This window comes from Halictus rubicundus, chromosome 2 (assembly GCF_050948215.1).
Source record: "Halictus rubicundus isolate RS-2024b chromosome 2, iyHalRubi1_principal, whole genome shotgun sequence".
NCBI lineage: Eukaryota > Metazoa > Arthropoda > Insecta > Hymenoptera > Halictidae > Halictus > Halictus rubicundus.
In genome coordinates, this window is record NC_135150.1 from 5,569,194 (window position 1) to 5,590,936 (window position 21,743).

The following is a 21,743-nucleotide window of genomic DNA, read 5'->3' on the forward strand; positions in this document are numbered from 1 at the left end:
ATAACATAACATATACAGGGTGAGTCACCAAACGTTAGCACCTCAAATATCTTTGTTGTTTCTAAAGATACGTAAAATATGGTAAGGACAAAGTTGAATGGTACAATGGGGCTGACACGATGCAAAAAAAATTTTGTTTTTATGCCTTTTTTTGGAGATATCAAGGTCACCTTGACTTTTTTAAATGGAACCACCCTTTTTTAAACACCTACAATGATAGTCCCTTTCATTAGGAATTCAGTGACTATAATTAGTCCAAAGTCATTCAAGGTCGAGGACAGAAAAAACGTATAAAACTAAAATATGGAAGCAGAATACGTTTATCACGGTTGAGACTCGTAGGAAATAGTAAACATACTATGGTCGTAGTTAAGGTAAACATACTAAGGTCCTTCAATGTTATTCAGCATTCTTATTTACTATCAGTATGTTTCCAAACGCGATTCCGCTATGTTATATTCGATGACTGAAAAGTGTGATATGATCACGATTTACTGTGAATGTAGAAAAAATGCAGTGCAGGCCCGACTACTTTATGAAGAAAGGTACCCCCAGCGAAACACTCCTTCTAGACATACTTTCACTAATACGTACAGGTTGTTTCGAAGTACTGGAAGTGTACATGCAAGACAGTACAAACGGAAGAATCCCACGACTAATGAAGACAATGAAATTAATATTTTAGCAGCTATAGCTGTCAATCCTCACGTGAGTACGAGAAAAATTGCCCGGGAAGCAGGCATAAGTCAAAGTAGCGTAATACGAATTCTGGCCCGACATAAATTTCATCCGTTCCACATATCGCTCCATCAAGAATTGCACGGGAATGATTTTCAAAATAGAATTAACTTTTGTCAATGGGGATTGCTTCAAAAGCATTCATTTTTTTCTAATGTCTTGTTTACGGACGAAGCAACATTTACTAATCATGGCTCAATTAATCTACGGAACGCCCATTATTGGTCTGTGGATAATCCGCACCGGCTGCGAGAAATTGATCATGAGAGACAATGGAGCGTAAACGTGTGGTGTGGTATTTTGAACGACAAAGTAATTGGACCATATTTCGTTAACGGAATGATGAAGGGACAGAAATACGCTCAATTTTTGCAAGAAGATCTGCCAATTTTGTTAGAAGATGTCCGTTTACAAAATCGCTACGATATGTGGTACCAGCATGACGGTTGTCCTGCTTATTATGCACGAGTAGCAAGAGAAACGTTGGATTCTCGATATCCAAACCGATGGATTGGACGAGGCGGAACAGTTCCATGGCCAGCACGTTCGCCTGATTTAAATCCACTAGATTTCTTTTTATGGGGTCTGCTAAAAGAGACCGTGTACACGGATGCTCCAACAACAGTTGAAGATATGCGTCAGCGTATCATCACAGCATGTACGAATATCACGTCGGATACACTTATCAGAGTTCAACTTTCCTTCAGAGCTCGCTTACAACAATGTATCGACGCAGACGGCCATCATTTCGAACATTTATAAAATACAGGTGTTCTGCTTCCATATTTTAGTTTTATACGTTTTTTCTGTCCTTGACCTTGAATGACCTTGGACTAATTATAGTCACTGAATTCCTAATGAAAGGGACTATCATTGTAGGTGTTTAAAAAAGGGTGGTTCCATTTAAAAAAGTCAAGGTGACCTTGATATCTCCAAAAAAAGGACATAAAAACAAAATTTTTTTTGCATCGTGTCAGCCCCATTGTACCATTCAACTTTGTCCTTACCATATTTTACGTATCTTTAGAAACAACAAAGATATTTGAGGTGCTAACGTTTGGTGACTCACCCTGTATAAGTAAACAAATTTATACTTATAGATAAACTTTCATAACATAACATTAAATTTGAAAGGGGGGCGTATTTTCATAAGGATTTTATTAAAGGGGGGCGTAATAACATAAAGTTTGGAAACCACTGTTCTAGATAAACAAAATGTTAGTAAAATTATGAATATTATTAGTATGAGTGAAAACAGTTCGCCAGATAAGAAAGTTTCCTATGATTGATTTTTTTAATACTCTGAACGGAATATTTATTATTATAATTCATTTGATATAATGAAATTAGGTATTCCAAATGTTAAGTATAAACTGCATTACAGTAAAATCAGTGTTTACATTATTAAATAAATTAAGAATGTGAAAATGTGGTGATATGAAACTTTTGTTAAAACTAATTAAAGATAGCAAGAGTTGTGAATCTTATTTTTAATAGATTTCGGTATGTGTATCTATTAATGTTTAGACAAAAGGTATATGAATAATAACTTATATATGACGGAATTATCGTTCTGTAAATTATCTGAACATGCAGTATGTACATATATTAAGATTCGAAAGTTTAGTTTTATTTGCATCTGCTCCTAATTTTTTAAAACAAAATTATTTTAAAGATATTATATTCCATGTTTTCTACTCATTTGTGTACAGAATTCTGTAATCTTTGATTTTATTGTTATTTATACGTTATTGAGTATATTTTTTTTTATTATAATAATATAATTTATGAATAAGTTCAAGTGTAATATATTTTCTAGGAACAGAATTATATTTGTAAACATTTAGATATGTAGTGGTCTAAACGAGATGTCACAATCACGTTATAACACATTGTAGGAGCTACAGGAACAGTGTCTGATTATACAGAAAGTGATCCGTTAATTATGCACTATGTTCTGTTAGATAATACGTAATTAAGTGGACTGCATTGCATGTGATTTCAGCATTTATAAGACCGATTCGTATTTCTGCTTTATTGATCATAATTATCAATAGTTTTGGTCCCAAATGAAATGTACTTATTTTTTTTTATGAAACTAAAAATTCAATTTGGAATATTGTTCATTTACTCTATTTTATAATTACATTATTATGAATATGCATTAAGAAGTACATAAAGACGTTCAGAAGTACACAAACTTGTTAATATGAAGGTCCTTAAGGATTATTTTTAAGCATATTTCGTTTCACAAAGTAAATATATCTTTTTCCAGAATTTTTGAAGACATTTTGAAGTTAACTCCGCGACCGATAATAATGGGCCGGAAGTATTGGCCGAATAATTTAATTTTAGCTCTCTAAGCTGGCGAGGATAAATTTGTTTATGTCTAGTTCGTTGCTCTCCAACAAGACCATGTGGCTCGCATGTTTGTCTTCAGCAAATTCCACGGAATCTGCTGGGAACTCTGAAACTTCTCTACATTCGCGTTTCAAACAGCGTGTATTCTATAAATTGATCTCGGCTCACGGACCGTAAAAAATAGTGAAGGTTGAAACGCCCCCTGACTGCGTTATGCAATGTTTTTCTCATAGTGTTACAGTGACAGCTGTAAAAGAACTCGATCCAGAAATCCAATTAACTTTTTAGATAAAAAGATTTTATATATAGATATATTAGATAAAAAGATATCTAAAAGATATAGATAATAGTTTAATTTTGTAGTTCCTCATCAACATCAGCGAATCACAGTAACGTCCGGACACTTTTAAAAGTACGATAACTTGTTAAACATTGGACCAAACGACTCGGATTTTTTTGTTTAGAAGTTTTGGGAACAATTTTACTACATGGGGCGAAAAATATTTTGAAAGAATTGCAATTAGTCAGAATTATAGAGAAGATACTAAAAATTGTTGTTTACAACTATTTTATGTGGGCCTATATTGAAAATTTAAGAAATACATTTTGTAGATCCGTGTCAATTATACATATTCTGAGAATTCCATCAATATCGATTGATGCGGGAACAAACGACAGGCATTGATAGATGTAAGAATCCTTATATTTATTATAGTTATAGGCCGAAAATCGTGAACAATTGCAATTTTCATTTTTGTAGGTCATTGCAAGGTTGATCTTTTTGTATTTTCTGTGTAATTCCAACCAATTGCAATTTTTTCAACATTTTTTTCACGTCGTGTAGTAAAAGAATTCTTTAAACTTCTCGAAAAATCCAAGTTGTATGGTCCAATATTGTGAAAGTTATCGTCCCTTTAAAAGTGTCCGAATATTACTGTGACTCACTGTACCTCATCAGTAATCGCAATAGTAATCAAAGTTGTTTCGTTTTTTCTCAGTAAAAACTCGCGATGCAGAGTACAATTTGCCAATTCAATGAATATTAAAAAGCTGAAATAAAGAAAGAAATCAGCTAATTATAAATTGATTTCTCTACGTATATATTATTTAAAAAATGACTACAGATTTTGATAGATATATTCGTGTTATTTTTATAAGGAAATGTAAAATAGTCATTTTTAGTGCTCCGTAAACCTAATGTTAAAGTAGTGAAGTAGTAATACTACTCTCATCAGTATATTTTTGCAAACTAATTATAATTATGCAAATATTAAAAGATGTACATAATCTTTATTTATAGGTAATCATGTACTTTGATGCTGGATATAATTAAATGTAATTATTAAAAGAGGTAGTAGTCTGTCGAAGGCTAATTCCACAAAGATCGGTTATCTTAATTTATTCCAAGTGAATCTACAATGATTTTAAATTCAACATGAGGTCATTCTTAAGATTTATCGCTATTAGTTTATTTAATTGGCATAATGTGCTTACAATATTAACTTCAACACTTGTAACCGTATTTTTTTAATAGCTATCATACTCCACAGTTGATATTAATGTATCAAGCAAGTTATAATCTTTGACACGAGACATTACGGATTAACAAAAGGGACACGTTCGTTCAGTTACACGATAAGGAACCTGTAACTTCATAAGTTAAAGTCGAATAGAATTCACAGCACAACGAATTATAGACCACAACGTTGATTAGTATTATGGTGATGGTATATGCAGTCGTGAGAAAAGATCAAAAGAATCCAAAGAATTCGTTGCCAAGGTGTTGCCCAGCGAACGAGCACGGATTGTTTAATCTCTTATCACTGTTTGCGAATCGGAGCCAATCGTTACTAGCTGTCGATTCATCTATCTACCATTCCGTCTATGATTAAATTCCAGAGTACTCTGATATTAAAACTTCGAGCTAGAAATGATTAATTTCCCGTGTACGCAGTTCTACGATTTAGCGTAGAACAAAACGAAAGTCGCGAGTTCAGACCGCGCGAGCAGAACCCTGGTATCGGCGGATCCAAAAAGAAAATAACGAAAGGAGTATAATAATGATCGACGCATGTGTACGCGTAATTTACTTCACGTCTTGTATCGTTCCACGTTCTGTCAGTTGTATTACTGTTGTTCGGTCTATAGAATTTCAACGCGCTAATGAAGATTGATGGCGATACTTGTGTTGCTCAATGAAAATACCTGGCAACTGACCCCTCTTCTTCCGAAGACGAGCCACCTCGGTGGGACATATGTCTATAGTTAACTCTTTGATGGTCGTGTGTATTGAAAATTTGATTGAAAGTTGATACGTGGTTGACGTTGCTGATCAATCGATAACCACGAATGGATCGGCTCGTTTTAATTTCAAATATTTGCTCGTGGTAGTACAAATATCGAGTAAATTTACATTTCTTATCAGAAACATACATAGAGCTCCTCCTTCGTAAAAATCAAAAGGTATAACAAATGTACCGCTGAACTAAACCGATGTTTTTACCATTCGATAGAGCCCCCAAAGAAAATAGCCCTCTAATTTAGAATTACGGTTTATTTCTTCTGTTCTGCTTAACAAAAAATTACGATGAAATTCGTGAACGTTCTATCCGATGGCACACACGACTGTGAATTTTTTCGGAATTTTTTATTGCAAAACTGATTTTAAAACAATTCTAAAATTTAAAAATTGCTGATTGATCAGATGACCACGTTTATATTATTATAGTAGTTGCGTCTTATTGGGGTTATTAACGCGTGTTTTTTTTTCAAATTTTTCAGATTAGGCAAACATGCTTAAAAAATTGCAAATCTATCATAGAAGTTTTAGAATTTCTAGTTGTATATAAGTTCAGTAGTGAGGTGTGGTCGAAAGCATTCGTCTTCATTTTTCAGATTTTTTATAAAATTCATCGTAGTTAATAAAATAAAAAATAGGTTTTTTGTAGGTATGTTATGTAGTATTGAACACTTCTATATTCGGAGAAACAATGCACATAATTAAAAATTCAATTAAAAATCATAAAATTATGGAACACCAGTTTGAACTGGCCACAAAAATTATTTATCACTTTATTGTTGCATAGTATTCATATGTACATGAACTACGCTATGTAATTGAACGGGTTACTAGAAGCAATTAAAAGTAAAGGTGTACTGTATCTAAACAACTTCAAGATTTCAGGGATAGAATGGTCGAGTATAAATCACGAAACTAGTAAATAACGAAATAATCTTCAAACGCTTAATTTATACTCTCGCTAGTGAATAAGCTTGATGAATGTGTTTGTTTCGAATGATTTTTCAAAAACAAATATCTTGGCAAGGAAGGATTTACGATGCGCCGATACCAATCGGTAATAACGACACTTTCACATTGCTCGAATGCAAACGAACCGGCGGCTCAATAAAGCAGGAATCCCTGTTGAGCGTTGCATAAACCTTTCAACGGCGAGTGTAAATAATAATGTAATATTGGTTCTTCGGCTGACTGGAAACTATAATTTACGCCACGCATGGAAAGGTTAAAAGATCACTCTCGCGTGAAATTTCATTTCGCGCGGGGTCGTCGAATGATCCCCATCGTTCGCACGAACGCAAACATTAACACTAGGTTTACGAAACGTTAAAAGTTACTATTTAAGTATGAGGTTATAGTGAGCAAAGCGATGCGGTGCGTGTTTATAGTGAAACGGACAGCAACGAGGAACAAACAAGCTACTTTTTTTTAGTATACAGGATGTCCCGTAACTGGTGGTACAACCGAGCAGGGGGTGATTCTACATGAAAAACTGAGTCGAAAATATAGAATAAAATTTTTTTATACAAGGCTTTGTTTTCGAGAAAAATGAGTTCGAAAATTTGTCTAGTGCGCGTGCACTCGGCTTACTTGCGGCTCAACGGACTTTATTCTGAGTTACCTCAACCTTTTTCGCAAAGGTTTTCGAGGTTTGTATACATCGAATAAATCGAAGGTCGAGGTTATAATGTTAGAATTACCTTTGAGGAACTCGTTTAATTCATAAATTGCTGGAAGCGCTGTCCACGTTGTTGTAGACATAATTGTGCTCTTCGTATTAAATTCCTTCAAACCTCTTGTAATGTACAATTATTATGTTGCTTTAAGTGTTCAAACGCTATCACAGCCGCTGCTAAAGCACTACCATTACACGCACCCAACGCAATAATCATATCGGTATACTCTCGATTGCTATAAGTTGCCATTTCGACAGTATTATGAGAACTGGAGGCGTAATTTCATAAGGATGGGAAAAGAATAGGAGCGATAGAAGTGATATCATTATACTGACAATGATTGTGAACATATCTAGAAGTACGAAGGCAATTTCCGAGATATCCAGACGTGAGGCAGTGGAATCCGTTGAGCCGCAAGCAAGCCGACTGCATGCGCACTAGACAAATTTTCAAACTCATTTTTCTCGAAAACAAAGCCTTGTATCAAAAACTTTTATTCTATATTTTCGACTCAATTTTTCATGTAGAATCATCCCCTGCTCGGTTGTACCACCAGTTACGGGACACCCTGTATATCGAAATGTCGTCACGAAGACTTCGAAAGCTCATGTTGACCGACAATATTTTTACTAAATATTATTTATTGACTAAAAAATTGTGTAAGAGGCAGAATTAGGAAGTGGTCAGTCCATCTTATTAATGAAAATAAAGAAGAAAGTAACAGTATCTAGACAGTATTCTAGAATGTTAATCGTAAAATTCGATCGGATTTTAGAATTGGAAGTTGCAATGATACGATTAGCGTCCGGCAGCCAAATGCCTCCGGACCGCGATTGTCTCCGCTATCAGAAACAAACATTTTTGTTTTTATGTGCACTGCTATTATACGCCACCTTGCTCACCGCTTCACTGTACACATATACAGTCGCATATGATTACATTGGTTTGATTTTGCCGCGGTGTTCACTTCGTTGGTATCATCATTACATTATTACATTATTACACTTACACTTACATTATTTTATAAAAATAACAATAATGCGTGTATCCAAATTTTTAGCCATCTTTTGAAATAATATGTACCCAAAGAAATTTTGTTAATTATTCCTCATGGATGTACCTTTAGAATTTCAATAAACATAAATTAAAAATATTAGAACCCGTCTTTCGGACCGGTTCCGTAAACCTAGAGTTAAGGCTAGGTTATTTTGACTTTCGAGTCCCTTTTTTCACCAATTTTTGAGAATTTTTTTTTAAGAACTATTGAACTTTCTGCATTTAGACTTTGCACACATATTCTGTAACACTTATACTTACAGAAAATGCACAAAATTCGACTTTTTGAAAATAAAATCCAGGATACCGCTTAATAGTTGCGAATAAGAATAACAATCGATAACAATGTTTACGGAAGGAGCCTGTTCCAGACATTTTGACGTTTTCGTTCTGTCTGTTGATCTTGAAATGATTAAAAAGGTATAATAATTTTTCATCGGTTCAGTGCAGTCTGAATTTGTTAAGAAATGGAAACGCAACGTTTTCGATGCCAATCAGTAAAGAAGTGAAATTAATTTGGCTTTGTAACGATGTTCCAAACATTCTTATTCATGGTAAATTTTATGCGGAGAATGTTCAGTGGCGTGCATAGTGGATAACTGCGAACATATAATAATAATAATAATAATGGTGGAATTCACACTATTATTCGGTATAAATATTAATGCAATTCCGCTTTTTTGTAGACTAATGAAATTAAGAGTTAATAAATTTTATCTTATCATTTAAGTGATTCACTAAATTACTAGTCATCAAGCTCATTAAGTTTTATTTTGATTTTATTTTCAAAAATTTTTCGCGCTTCATATGCGCATATTGTCAATGTAAGAATCACTGTTTCTTAAGGAGTTTTTATTGATTATTAAAATGGCAATAAATCATGTAATTCGTCTTCACTTTAATGAAGCAGTAAGCATTCATGACTGATGTCACTCCATATCGAAAGACGAAAGTTATAATAAATTGGTTAAACGGCTAACCCTCCAACAGCGGAGCCTGGGTCTATTTTGACCCAGAATATTAAACTCGTCATCGAATTCTCTTCTTTCGTACCTTGTATGACTTTGGAAGTCATGAGTGAATTTGTTTTGGCCCACACTTTTATGACATTAAAAAAACATATAGCATTCCATTTAAAAAACTGAAGGTCACCTTCGTTTCTAGAAAAATAATGTAAATATAAAAAAATTGGAATAGGTTATCGCGCTGCTAGTCAAAAATGTGTACTGTAAGTTCTTCCTCTTCGATTTTGTTTTTTTGTAATACTTATTGTTTGTTAGAAAAACGCTGGTCTAAATAACGACATGCACAAAATTCGTTTGAATTTTTGTACGCGATATACAAAATCGTAATTGATCCGATTAAGTATTATTTTTCTTCGCGGTACGGATGGAGGAGCGCTTATGAGAAAAAATCAGCCGAGAGGTAGCAAGTTATTGACACGTTGCAAGTCGATAGGATTATTTATTTCGTTATGCGAAGTAGAATGTGAGGTAGCGTTGATGCTTCGCTGGTGTCGCGACGCAATCCATGGGATTGAGTTTCCACGTGATACCCATTCCACGATATATAATCGCGATACTTGTTCTGGAGTTATTTCTATTTCCTGTACCCTGAAATTGATACGAAAGTTTCAGCGAAGAAACAGATAAATTGCAACATTCGTGTCTATTCTGGTGTACCTCTATGTTTCAATTTACAATTTCATCAATTGCAGTCATCAATTGATTTCCAAACTCCTGTTTCAATCTTCTGGATTTTATATCATAGGATTCAAGGTTTGAACATTCAAACCGTTCACTGTAAAGATCTTTAAACTTCGTCCAAACTTAAAAATCCGTTTTTCCTGAAACCACGTTTTCTAAATTAGCATGACAGAGAACTAATCGAAAAATTTCGGTTTGTTGTGAATTAGTGTACAGACTGTACCAATAATATTAATTGTATAACATTGTTTTAACAATAAAAACTCAATTTTTCTGATAGAAAAAGTTTTTCATGTTTTTTCAGAGCTGATGTAATTCAAGAAGAAATCATCTAATTTTGAGAAAATTATTTGTTTTTTGGATTCATATGACTATGAAGCGACCAGATAACAGTTGGCATAAACAAGCACCATATATGAAAGAATTTCTCCTTGTTGCTTAAAGATGTGTCTTCTATAGTCGACAATTTCCTCGAAAGAAATCCATAAGAATCACTTGCTTTCATGCAAGCCTGCTACACAAGAATCTCGTCTTAATTGGACATCTAATTTAATTCACGAAACACGACCGTGGCAATTACCCGAACTGTAAGGGTTCAAGAAGCGTTCGCTCTGTCACTATAGACCGAATAAAGAGAATTCACAATGACTTTTCTTCGCGCGGCCTTAAAACATCTGGAGCAATCGAGATAAGAGGTAACATTCAACGGCGGGACTTTGAAAGTCGATGTAGATTAGCCGGCACGCGGAGCAGGAAGGATAAATTGTACCGCGAAAGGGTTAATTAAACGCGTACGTGCGTAACGCGCCCGCGTGTTGAATAACGCGGGCCGAGTGTCTCGGCGAACGAGCACGTTTCGGTGATAGTGACCCAGTAGCTGGGAGCCACGTAACAATTCTGGTTTCAAGGTAGCGGTACACGCCGGTGATGCTTCACCCTGCGGACACTTCACCGGTTCTCGGTAAACAATTAGACGCGACTTGCTCCAGATCTAGCAACTACCGTTGCTCCGCAGCGCCGATCATCTCCCGTTCCACGCAGAAATCGGAGTAATGCGTGCCGCGATGCCGTAAGGCGTAATATCGACGCGTATCAAACGCGATCTTCTATGCCACCCCACTGGTACCGCTCAATGTCCTCCGCTTTTTGCGAGAACTGATACGACAATGATAGCTACACTGTGACGGACGAGACGAAGTTTAACATTGGTATTTCTGTATATGAGTATTAACCCTTTGCGAACGACGACTTTGTCGGCCGGGTGAGGTAGTAGGACGATCTTATAAAAACGTTATATTTCGATTGTTTATCTATATTTACATCTTTAAAATTGTATCTTTACAAAAATTATGGTCTGTAGTTTCGCTTTGTGTGATACTTTATAAAGCATTGACCAAGATGCATTCTTGGCTTATCTAGACATGTATCAGAATAATATGTCGTCTCATGTCTTTCACCTGGTTTGTTTCGGGTAGAACAAACTTTGCAATCCTGCTTTGTTCTAGTAAGAATTACATGAAGTTTTCCGTTTAGACGAACTTCGTCAGGGTTGGAGGTCGTTCACACAAAATCACGTTAAACAAATTCTTCTCATGCTTTTGCCACGCTCGCCAAGTCTCAACTGATGTCGGAACCATTGTCAGAGCTACACTCTGAGAAGAATCTTTCATTATCTTGTCTCTGTTATGATGTGTCATTTCACGCATCGTATAAAAGACCACCAACAGCTAAGGAACCTTTCCAAGAACCAATAGTGCGAACCTATCGGTTGGAGATAACGAAATCCAACATATACACCGACTGTCGCCTCTCGTCCGCAAACGGTTAAGAACTTTTAGATGGTTTTACAAATGTGTTCATAAAACGCGTTAATAACCTATTTTGCTCGACACGTGCAGCGGACAAAAGTAATTTCAAAGTCTTTTGCATTGTATTACAGTGAGTTGAGTTATACAGGGTGTCCCAAAAATATTGTACTTCCTTAAAAGGGGAGGTTCTTGGAGTCGTTTGAAATGACTTTTTCCTTTGTGAAAATATTCACCGAGGCTTTATTTAGGAGCTATTAACGAAAAACGTGGACCATTCCGGCGTGGCTGATGCCAACGCCACGCTTAGCGCGACCTGTCGCCAAGTCGCAGTAAGCCTGCTATAGCTGCGCTCTGATTGGTCCGCGTTTTTCGTTAATAACTTCTTAACAAAGCCGCGGAGAACATTTTCGCAAAGGAACAAGTTACTTCAAATGACCCCAAGAACCTCCCCTTTTAAGGAAGTACAACATTTTTTAATCATCCTGTAGAGCAGTGATGCGCAAGTTTCCCCCGCCAACGTCTCTTTTGTGCAGCGCGCACCTTCGCTGCGCAGTGGTGCCTCGTGCCTTCGTCTCTCCCCTTGTATATCCCGCCAAAGCCGACCCGTCCACATCCACGAAGCGTCCTGTCATAATACGCGTCCTCTCTGCGAAGCTTGCTCGAACGCGTATTATGACACGATGCTTCGTGGATGTGGATAGACAGCATAAGCCGCGCACATGGTCGGCTACGGAGGGACGTACGAGGGAAGAAACGTAGCGTTGCACGAAAGAGACATTGATGGGGGAATCAGGCAACTCAGGGGCCCCTACCGTGCCCACAACTGCTGTAGAGGTTTAGGCTTATGCTATGATGAAGTTTAAATCTTATTTATTAATAATCTCGTTTGATTTTATATGTTGGTAAATCATTTGCTAAAAAGTACAAGCTTGTCAACTACCTAAACAGTAATATTTTTTAATTACAGAAATTAGTATTCTTGCATTTACATTTCGGAAAGAAAAAATTCCATTCGCTCTTCAAGAACTAATTTTTAAAGAATAAACAGAGTTCATTTTCGTTTCTAGTTAATTACCAGGGAATTGCAGTAAAATGTTTTCAATACTCAGCATACCAAACCAACCGAGACGCGGTATAAAAATCTATTGTTTGGTCAAGGCTCTAATGACAGGGTACACGCGTATCAACCAGTAATTAGCATACATTATTGAATTGTTTCAATTCTGCACGGGAAGAAGCATATATAAATATTCATGTTAATTTTTGAAAGCATTTGAAACGTTGCCTGTATGAAATTTTAAATTCCGAATTAATTTGATTTCACGTTATATCATCCGAAGGTATAATGACCATGTCTTCTTAGCACGTTCTCTACCATTGTCTAATTATCTTGTAGTTCGTGAAGAGAAAGTTTAATTATTTTTATGCACATTGTTCGAATTCACAGCGTATGGCGTAATATCGGAGATACCATTAACTTTTTAAAAAATTTAATAAAAAAAGTCTTATATGAAATATTGACAAAACATTGTAACTATTAACTTCCAATTAGTTTTTTAATATTTATGTGTGCTTCACTTATCTCCGTAGAATTATTTTTATATAATGTCATTGTGTGACGTAAATCGATATTTTTTCTCTGGTGCATGGTTATTTTAAATATGCACTAATTACTTTCAGCTATTTTCACTTGGATATTTTTAATTTTTTTTTGTAGGAAACTAGTTTGGAGTTATACAAAAGTCAAAACACGATGAAATATTGCAATATATTTTTTGAAAATCCTATGTTACAAAGAAAGTAGATTCATTCAAGGAGGAGAATCAAAACAAGAATTGCTCAAAGGCGTATCAACTTTCCTTGGAATTTTCTATTTTATAGAATTTAAATGAATAAGAATTAAAATAAAGGAGAAATAGCAGCAAAATAGAAATGTATTTTTTGGTGTAATAATTTTAATAGGCCAAAGATAATATATTTATATACTCAAGTTTTTTTTTTAACTTTTTACTATATTAAATCTGACCTACTCACTTTTGGCATAAATGCATAAAATCCGCAGCCTAGTAATCATTGAGCACTAATATCGAGTAATAATTGAAAGTACATAATGTACAAGTATCCTTGAAAGAGTAAACTCACAGCAGAATCTTGATCTGCCAGGTTAATCAGAGAACAAATTGCCGAGTAAATCGAAGCACAGAGGATAATCAAGGTCCGAAGAGAAATGATTAAAAACATATACAGAAGAGACTCTCCAATGTGATTGGATATAGGCTGTTGTGTACACTGCGATACACATTCATTCATATTTTCTTACACCTACTTGTATCTTGTTGGGTATGAGGTTGAAAGTGCTGTGTCAGGGTAATTCTTCATCATCAATGAAACTGGTCTGTTGTCATGTTACTCCAAATACTGAGAGCTCGATTTGATCGGGTAAAGCTTCCTCGTGAAGATTATGAATTTTCTGCAATTTGTTCACCGTTCGATTTATTTTCAATCTTGGGTAATCGGCGGCTTGGTTAACTTTACACTGGCGAGATCATTTGTGATATAGTGTTTCTTCATTCGATAGTAGCGTTCAAGCTGAACGACTCTTTTACCGACTATGTGAGAATGCGATATAATGCAGTTTCACAATAATATGTCCGCTTTCTCGGTTCAGCTATGTTTCAAGTTTAAAGCGAGTTTTCGTTACTAAATAGCGAAACGTATAGTCGATCCAATATTTTCTTTATTAACCTACTTGCACGGTACGCAAAGTTTCTGATTTTTAACTTTTTTTCTATTTAATCGACATCTACATTTTTCCTATTGATCCATTCTTGTCGTTTCCCTTGTATTAATTTTATCTGATCACCCATGTAAACTGAATTTTTATAGTGATTGTTGTAATTTTTCTAATGAATAAGCAATTGCATCATTTCGATGAACACCTACGTGATTGTATGGTTCTAAACACTTTCATTATAAAATAAATATCTTCAGAAATATTTATTCCTTATTCATTTATTTATTATTGCTTTAAACCAAGTGGTTTAAAGCAATGATAAAATGAAAGTGGTGTATGTAATGTTACGAGCCAGGGCTGCGAGCAACGCGAGAAGCCGGCGAGGGGTTGTTACCCCAGGAATATGGTTTCAATTTGTTAGTTAGGTACGCGGACGCACCCAATGCGAAATCGGGGAGCCGCTAGGATAGTTGACGTCGAGGACGCACCTGATGCGAAATCAGGGAACCTCTGGGCGGTTGGAGTCAAACGCAGACGCACCCGATGCGGAACCAGGGAGCTGCTAGGATACGGAAGACCCAATACGAAATCAGGGATCCGCTAGGATGGTATAGTTTTCGTGGACGCACCCAATGCGAAACCGGGGAGCCACTAGGTTGGAGAAATCTTTGTTGAATTGAATCTAAGATTAGTAAGCCTCGTAACTTATATATAATTTAGTTGACACAATCCGAGCGGTAAGATTGTATCATGTGGGAACGTTCAATTATTAGATTAGGATATCAGGCAATAATTAAAGGTTGTAGATTACGCGAGTTAACAAACAAGACAAATATATTCTGAATTAAGATAATTACATGTGTAGTTGATTGTGTCGCGAGTGAATGTAATAAGTGTACAATTGGAGAAATTGTTACCAAATAGAATATACACGAACTAACGGATTCTATAAGGTTACGTTTGATTCGAAAGGGACTTTAACCCGATCTCACTAGAATTGACGCGACGTAACTGCACGAGTACTGGACCGCGTCTGAATCTCGACTGAACCGCTTCTCAACTGAACCGAAGAGGATGAAAATGAATGGGTTTATATACCCTAAAAATGAGAGGGAAATGTGTCTGTTTTATTCTACGGTCGCATACTCGTATTTATCGTTTCGAGTGAGTTTAAGGTTTGCAGCTGGATCTTTGTTTAAAGGGTAAAACGAAGGGTTAGCCAGGAGAGACTAGGAGGGTTATCCTATCAGAGACTATCTTGACAAAACATTCCAGAAGGTAATGTTTTCAAGATTTCCATAACAAGAAATCATACGGTGCTGTTACTGAATCATGCTTCGTGCCAGTTGCGTCCAACCGGAGCACAATCATCCCTTCTACAAACAAGGGGCCTGTTGGGACGCTTTTCGTTCTCAGAAAAGAGATTAGAACTTCTAATCGAATGAACGTGGAGAAACGTCTCCATACGTAACAGTAAAGAAGAAGTGGAGACAGTGAAACATTAGGTAAATGTTTGTGTCGAAATGGACAGACGAGAATGAATCTCAGGGGAAAACTATAAATAATTATATGTATATAAGATGGAGAGAAAAAGAAAATTCTGAAGTAGGTGTTTAAGTATACATTTGAGTATGAAGTGAGTTATTTGATGTGAAATGGAAAGTGTATATGGAATGAAAACCAGGGTGTGTAGGCTGGGAAATGTTTTGCATTCCATGCAACATTTCCTTTCTGTATGAATTGCGCTCATTTTTAATTTTACAGCTTCAATAAATCTCTGTCTACCTATGAACCGATTTCATTTTAGTCGATTATAAGCATTTCTACTTTATGCTTCCTATTACGTATACATATGTAGGTATTATGGAAATCAGAGATACTTTATAGCTTCACAGATCGAATTTCTTAACGTCTAAGTTTATGACATGTGACATTAAGTTTGATTCACTTTTAACTTTCTAGAGTATTCGATTAAAATTTCTTTGAAATTTTTCACAATCATTTCCAAAAGTTTACAGCGAAACAACATTTTATTATCAATTTTGTTTTACTGCTTTTCTGTCTATTCTTTTCTGTTGTAGAGTTAATGATTGTATGTGCAGTTAGGATGACTGATTACTATTTTATTTTGATGAATTGATTATAACAAAGTATTTATTTTTTTTACAAAATTCCGGTTTCAATATGTATTATAAAATTCTTACAAGCTTGAATGTTTGGAACAACGAGACAAAGATTTCGGACATTTTATTGGCATTAACTTATTTATGAGTTAAAAATTGGACACATTCCGAAAGAATGACAATGTTTTTGGCTTAGCTTGTAAGTAAATATAAATACACTTCAATTGAAAACAGTAAATATAGTACAGAAAATTATAGTACTCTTTACCATTTGTTTAAGCGTAATTAATGTATTAATGGGTACCCTTAGTACACGTAAAATTCTTATATTCTTTAATATGTAAAGTTTAGAAGGTAGACTTTCGTAACAGACTCTAAGTAACATTAAATGAATGAACAAAGAAAAAGTAGAAAATACTTTCATCAATGAGATTATTACCATAAAGATTTATGGCGCATTTATTTTATTTAATTCACCGATGAAATTTTAATGATTACATGATTATTATCGCAGGAGTTATTTAATCGCGCCGCGTGGTAGATAGAGTAATATAAATTATGACACGTCATGCTACCGTAGTTTTTCTTTCGCTCTTATTTTGCTACTGTTTCTCAGTGGCAGATAAGCCGCCTGCTTATGTTTATCCCGATAGATTTTCCACGTTGCGGGCCACAGACAAGAATTTTTCCCGTTTAACGCGATTTCTCTGATCGTACGCGGAATGCCGGTCTCCTGATTTAATTTATACACAAATACAGGGTGATTCAGCTAGACAGCTTAGTCTCTGTCAGAAAGTTGCATGGTTTCGAGAGCAGCAGACAATGTAATTATTATTTTTCTTCTGTTCCGCTTTTTTATCAAGATATACACAGGCTCACGAAAGTATTCGAATGCCCTTTAAAACAGTATTACTTTTTTTAAATTGGACCAAATGACCTGACTGTTTTTGAGCAATTGGAAGAATTGGTTTACCGCTTGGCGTGCAAAAAAAGATTTTGAAAACATTGCAATTTGCACGGATTTATAAGAGCAAATAATAAAGGCACTTTCCAAAACTTTTTTATTTGAGCCTGTAATGAAAATTTAAAATATGCGTTTTGTAGATCTATGTTAGTTATACACATACTGAAAATTTCATCGAAATCGGTTGACGCAGATAATAACGGCACGCATCGAAACATGTTAGAATCCGTGAAAAACTACGATTTTCACCACTTTTAACTATTTGTAGCTCGTGTGTATATTAATCGATTTCGATGAAATTTTCAGCATGTGTATAACTAACATAGATCTACAAATCGCTTTTTTTAAATTTTAATTACAGGCTCAAATAAAATTAAAATATTTTCTCATGTAATTCTTACCAATTGCAATTTTTTCAAAATCTTTTTTGCACGTCATTCGGTAAACCAATTCTTCCAATTGCTAAAAAAAAGTCAGGTAGTCTGATCCAATTTTAAAAAAGTTATTCTGTTTTAAAGGGCATTCAAATACTTTCTTGAGCCTGTATAAGTACCACTTGCACTTATGGATCGCTTACGCAAATGTGTTAATTGCAATCTAATACATTTTGAGCACTACTTGTATTAAAGATCGTTTATAAATAACATCTCATCAGTAACTATTAATTTTTCACACCATATATCCTTATAGTTTTTTTTTTATTTGGGGTTCAATTCTCCCTTCGACTACAAAATTCAAATTTACCCGTCACAACTAGAACATTCGAGTTGACCCTTATAATATAAGAAGACAAAATAGAAAAACCTAATCAGTACATGTTATATTATACTTGAAACCATACAACGTTTCAACCACTTTCTCATATACCAAATTATTAAAATATATAATTCAGGTAGCACACAGAGCTGAATGATCCTGTACAGTTCGCAAACCGATTGTCGTTGGATCGCGAACCATTTTCGTGGCGCGCAATTTCACCGTGGGCCGTTCGACTCAATATAATTAATAGACTGGCTGCATCGCGTGACGTAATTGACAACCACCGTTCTCGTACACATTATTATGCAAATCTAGCCGTTCTGCCACATTTTATCTCCGGTGAAATTCTCGGCAGTGATTAACGTTAGATCAGTATATTTCTTGCGCCCCATAATCGAGCCTAAAAAGAGCCGCGCGATCCGATCTAACCGCTTTCCAAAGCAGATTAACACTTTTTGTCGGGAATTTCGTGGAGCGCTGTAAATCTACGCGAAAAATAAAGTGTTGAACGCCGATTACGTTTCCCAGGAGTGTCATTAATCTCTCTGTCTTGCGAAATACGCGGTACCGTTCATCGGGAATTAGTTTACGATCGTGTATCGGATGAGAGAATTGAACGGCCTCTACGGGCTTTAATAGAAATTCATTAGTATGTGTTGCGCTTTTTTTCGAACGGTCGTTTGACTTTTTCCACGTTCTGAAGTTTTATTAACCCTTTAACGTTCACGTCCGTGACACAAACACAAACAACAAGGCTGAAGGAACAAAGAACGGTGTTCGACATAAATTTATTTAACTTCGACGGTATATCACGTTTCCTGAACACACACTTTTACCGGTACATTAACAAATGGTATCAATCTTTTCTCGACGTGGGAACAAGTCTAATATTGATTTGTTATTTCGAAATGGTGTACATATATACTAAACACATATTGTGTGTTACAGATTAGATGAAGATTTAGCTGTCTATACTTAAATCGTGAATTAGTGATATGGGTCTAAAAGTTAGGCAATCGGAAATTCAAATTAGACAGATTTAAAAATTAATGAGAATTAGTTAGTGCGTTGGACAATTCTTTGAAAAACCACTGCCACTGTTCACAAATATAATAATACTAATTATTCGCGCACCTCTATTTCGCTTTGACATTCTTGCCTAGATAATTATTTTTTTTTATTCCCGGAATTATGTACAGTATTTTTCAGTTTATTATTAATAATTATCTGATGTCCTATTAAAGTTCTCAAAATCTATTTATCGAGATTAACAGAAACCAATTTTTATTTATCCTTTTCTTTTTTATACATATTTTATAATTATCATGAATAAATTACATATTTTCAAACGTTATTCAAACTTACATCATTTTTATTTCTCATTACTAGCTTTATCCTAGACAGTTCTAGACATCTCGTTAAAAAAGGTTAAATTGAATTAAACTAAATGAGGATAGTAGTCACACATCTTTCCGATTAGTTATACTGGATTTTGACTGTATTGTACGGTAATATTTGAATATCTATAATTACTGTTATTTCCATCAACTTTCCCGAAGATTCTACATTCCCGGACACAAACTCGTTATCGCAAAGGTGTCAATAATCCGCAGACAGAAACAGTTCTCCGGCAACAGTTCAGTTCGAGAGGTCGTCGCTCCTCTTTCGGTTGCAAAAGTAGCAGCAAGTCATTTCCTTCGAGATAACGGCATTTTTTTGTACCCGTAACATTGAACACATTACATCGTAACTGAGACCTCGATGATTGCCTCAAAGATAAATTATGTAGTCCCATTACATTCAATTATGTAATACAGCAATAATCCGGTTTTGCGATATTTTCACGGGAACATAAAGAAGCGTCAAATGAAATACAGAAAATAAATACAAGTGCTGAACATTTCTTTTGCTGTTTATAAACTTATAATTTACTCAATAGGTACAGAGTCACGAATAATTGTGACGATGCAATTGAAAAGCTTGAGAAAACAACGTACACTTTCAACAGTTTTCCCGGGTTCAAGTTGTTAACAATTGCATTCTAATTGAAACATTGGGCCACGAGCATTGCAAAAATCTGTGCTTGCATAATCGAAGCTATTTTTTTTCGTCAAGATAATCTAATATTCTACCAATAATTACAAGTTTGTCGGTAGCACTGATTCGAGGTAAATGAATAAAAAATTAGTGTTATCACTAGACTGCTGATTTCGTACATGCATGATAAAACTGAGAGGGTGAAATTTAAGATAGTAAAACAAATAGTTTAGAAATTAAAAGATATAGATAATTTTTATTTCGCATACAGTATGTGTTTGAATTGATTGTGCAGAGTGTATAGAAATCATATGTCGCGGCTATTATAGTGAGATTCCACACTCTCGGCTTGGTAGAAATCGAATTGACGTAAGAAAGGTGCCGCAAAATTACCTTTGACCTTGCATTTCGAGGTCAAAAGGTCAAGCATGAAAAGTGCAAAAGGCAGCATCGGTCAAAACTCAATCGTTCCCTTAAAAAATGATTTTATTTATATTATATTTTCATTTTTCCGTCAGATGGAGTTCATATGTACAGCGGTGCTATTGATGAACCCTTTGGAAATTATTTCATTGCGCGTGAAATGTATCGAAAGTATAACATAAATAAAATAAGTTTAATAATGAAAAAACTTTATCATAATTTTTTAAGAGAACGGTTCAGTTTTGACCCACGGTTTCTTTCATACTTTTTATCCTTGTGATGAGTAGAATACTCGTCAACACGAAATGTTGACCATTCGACCTTGAAATTAATTTTCTTACATCAATTTTCACCAAATCGAGGGCGTAGAGTCATGCTATAATAGTCGCGACATATAATTTTTTTACGCCCTGTACAATTCTCATTTTCACCATTAAACTGCTTCAGGAATGAGTTGTTTACGAAAAATTGCGGAAGGTAATCCAGTTTTAGGATTGTATGTGGAATTAATTATAAAGATTGCAATTTCGAATGTTTCTTAAACCAAAATCGTTTTGAGTAATGTCCTTATTTATGGTTACTACTGTTTACTATTATTGCTAATAATAACTTAAGAATATAAATTTGAACAACTTATACATTAATTGTTATAAATATTATTAAATAATAACTTAGTATGAATAAATAATTGAGAATTGAAAGTCTTGAAATACGTACCTTCAACTTATTACCAAATGATTTTCTGAAACAAAAAATTGTCCTACGTTTACAGCTTCAAGCCGCAGCAGATAAATTTTCACTTAATCATAATTATAATGTTTACCGAATAGGGTACTGTAAAAATTGTAATATTCCTACTCATACCAAAAAAGTTATAACATTTTTATCATGAGCCTACATAAGAAATAGGATCTACTATCCTTACCTAACAGTGTAAATATCAAATATGAAATTGGAAATTCCGAATTTTTAAAAAATAACAGATAAGTACCTGTACCTATTAGAACTCGCTAAGTAACAAATCTGGTATCTGAACTTGAGACAAAATCGGCACAGGCT

The 21,743-nt window shown here is 34.9% G+C and overlaps 1 protein-coding gene across 6 annotated transcripts in view; it reads left to right on the plus strand.

Moving 5' to 3' along the window:
- The window catches only part of LOC143363778 (uncharacterized), a 306,621-nt gene that overhangs the window by 6,562 nt on the left and 278,316 nt on the right, over window positions 1-21,743 (plus strand). The window lies entirely within an intron of this gene.